The sequence below is a fragment of the Miscanthus floridulus genome, unplaced genomic scaffold (genome assembly GCF_019320115.1).
Source record: "Miscanthus floridulus cultivar M001 unplaced genomic scaffold, ASM1932011v1 fs_120_2_3, whole genome shotgun sequence".
NCBI classification, from domain to species: Eukaryota; Viridiplantae; Streptophyta; class Magnoliopsida; order Poales; family Poaceae; genus Miscanthus; species Miscanthus floridulus.
The window spans coordinates 1,189-4,214 of record NW_027096222.1 but is presented as its reverse complement, the minus strand read 5'-3'; the positions used below and the strand labels follow the sequence as shown (position 1 = coordinate 4,214).

At 55.2% G+C, this 3,026-nt stretch overlaps 1 pseudogene; it reads left to right on the top strand.

Annotated features, from left to right (window-relative positions):
- The first annotated feature begins 224 nt into the window (after window positions 1–224).
- On the top strand, window positions 225–1,648 carry LOC136530409 (hydroxycinnamoyltransferase 4-like; annotated as a pseudogene).
- The last annotated feature ends 1,378 nt before the right edge of the window (window positions 1,649–3,026 follow it).

Genomic DNA, 3,026 nt, shown 5'->3' with positions numbered 1-3,026 from the left:
GCGGCCGTGGACGGCTTCTTCAGCCCTTCCTATATAAACCTCGCAGGAGCCACCATCCCAACCCCACATCACAGCAGAGCAGCGGAACAAGAGAGAAAGGCAGACGCGCCAGGAAGCTAAGCACTCACGCACCGCAGCAACAGCTAGCTAGCTCTAGCTAGGGCAAACAATACAATCCACCGTCGTCGTCAGGCAAGAGCCGCGGGGCATTAATTAGCCGAGCGATGGCAATGGTCGAGCTTGCCTGACGACGGAGCTGGTTGTCCCGGCCGAGGCGACGCCGGCGGGCGCCGTCTGGCTGTCCAACCTCGACCTGGCGGCGCGCCGCGGGTACACGCCCACGGTCTACTTCTACCGAACGAACAACAAGCCGGAGTTCTTCGAGGCCGACGCTGTCAAGGACAGCCTCGCCCGGGCGCTGGTGGCGTTCTACCCGCTGGCCGGCCGCCTCGGGCTCGACGCCGCCACCGGGCGCTGTCCAGATCGACTGCACGGGCGAGGGCGCGGTGTTCGTGACGGCGCGGTCGGAGTACGCGCTGGACGATCTGCTGAACGAGTTCGTGCCGTGCGACGAGATGCGGGACCTGCTGGTACCCGCCACGCCCGCGCCGAACCCGCCGTGCCCGCTGCTGTTCGCGCAGGTCACCCGCCTGCGCTGCGGCGGCGTCGTGCTCGGCCTCGCCCTGCACCACTCGGTCGTGGACGCCAGGAGCGCCGCGCACTTCGTGGAGACGTGGGCGAGCATCGCCCGCGGCGGTGGCGGCGACGCGCCCCTGCCGCCCTGCTTCGACCACAGGCTGCTGAGCGCGCGTCCCCCGGCGACGCGCGCGGTGTTGTACGACCACCCGGAGTACAAGCCCGAGCCGGCCCCGGAGCACGCGGTGGCCGCGGGTTCCGCCTACGCGAGCGCCATGATCACGCTGAGCAAGTCGCAGGTAACGGCGCTCAAGGCGCGGTGCGCAGGCGCCGTCCACGTTCCGTGCCGTGGTGGCGCTGGTGTGGCAGTGCGCGTGCCGCGCGCGGTCGCTCCCGGCCGACGCCGAGACGCGGCTCTTCTCCATGGTGGACATGCGCGCGCCGCCTGGCGCCGCCGCTGCCCCCTGGCTACTTCGGCAACGCGGTGATCCGGACGTCGGCGCTGGCCACGATCGGGGAGGTGGTGGGGAACCCCGTGGGGTACGCGGCGCGGCGCGCCCTGGCGGCGACGAGCCAGGGCGACGACTACGCGCGGTCGCTGGTGGACTACCTGGAGGGCGTGGACGCCATGAACCTGCCCCGAAGCGGCATCTCGCGCGCGCACCTCCGCGCCATCAGCTGGATGGGGATGTCGCTGCACGACTCCGACTTCGGGTGGGGCGCGCCCGTGTTCATGGGCCCCGCCCTCATGTACTACAGCGGGTTCGTGTACGTGATGCAGGCGCCCGGGAAGGAGGGCGCCGTCGCGCTCGCGCTGTCGCTGGAGCCCGAGAGCATGCCCGAGTTCAGGAAGGTGTTCGCGGAGGAGGTGGCGAGGCTCCAGACGATATGATGATGATGAAGATGTACGTAACCGTGCTTGAGTCGAACTACGTCCTGAGGGGTTGGTGGGACGGTAAAATTGGCCTGGGAGGCTGGTAACTGAAGATCCATGTGTGGCAGGTTTACTGGGCAGCCACACCGTTCCGCGTGCAGAGTCTTGTACCCAATTTTTTTCCATATATGTGTAGTTGTGTACAGTACACACCTGCCTGACCAGCAGACACCTACCGTACCACTGTTGTCTCTATTACCTCAGGTGACCTGGAGTCTGTATTGATCGAGATCTGTTGGTTGCATATATCACTGCTACATAAACTTTCTGTAGGAGCCGCTCCAGATAATTTGTAGGAGTGGTTTGACCATCCGCCTCTATCAAAGCGTGGCTACAAATCATATATTTATAGGGGTGGTTTTCAGACCGCCCCTATAAATCAATTTGTAGAGGTGGCTGGTGTTATCCCCCATACAACCAAATTTGGAAAGCACATGCAGAAAACAAATGCAAAGCTTTTTGTTAGATATTGGTTCAAGAAAAAAAACCTAACGACAGATAATTTACAAAAAAAGATGATGGCCTTACCAGGAACACTGCGTCTTGTGCGATGGACCTTTGGAACTGGCTTGCACCTGTCCCTCTTATGCCCATTCGCCAAGGCAGTGTGGAACCAAGTTCTGACATGGGAGCATTTCGACACACAACTCACCCAATCCATACCAAACCCTCTGCACATGGATGACTGGTGGGACAAAGCCGAGCAAAAGGTGCCCAAATCCGATAAAAGGCACTTCAACGGAATATTGATCTACACCATATGGAACATTTGGAAAGAAAGGATCAGACGAGTTTTTAACAATACTTCAGAGTCACCAATGCAGTTAGCCTCGAGCTAGAGAGAGGATATCGTGCAAAGAGAGTCAATGTAGAGAGGGGGTAAAGCCCACTTAGTGAGTTTCAGCGACTTTTCTTCTTGCCGCTTTTGGTCTACCCAGGAGGGTTGTTACTCTTATACATAAAACTTTCTTTCCTTCTCTTAACCTGAAGGACAGAGCTCCTACCGTTACACTTTCAGAAAAAAACTATTTTTGAAACACAATGATTTCATTGAAATTGTACATTTTTTGCAGAAATTAATTCATTCTTAGAAAAAACAGAAAAAAAGAATTTCCTGCATTTCAAAGGAGGTACATATAAAATTATTTATATTTATAATATCAAATAAGTATAGTTAGAATCATCATAGAATATAATTATACTTATCTGATATCATAATATCACTCTCTTTTTTATAAACATGATGACCAAACTATATGTGATCTGACTAAAGACGGAACTAAAGTTGCATTTTTTCAGGATGGAAACAATAAGTGATGAATGTGCCTCACGGGTAGGATTAAAATGTGTCCATTTTTTTTATTTTCAACACATTTTTTAACTAATTTTAAAATTAACACTTGTTTAATTTTTTTTCAAATCTAACACTTTTGGCTGCGCCTATTCGCACGGCGCG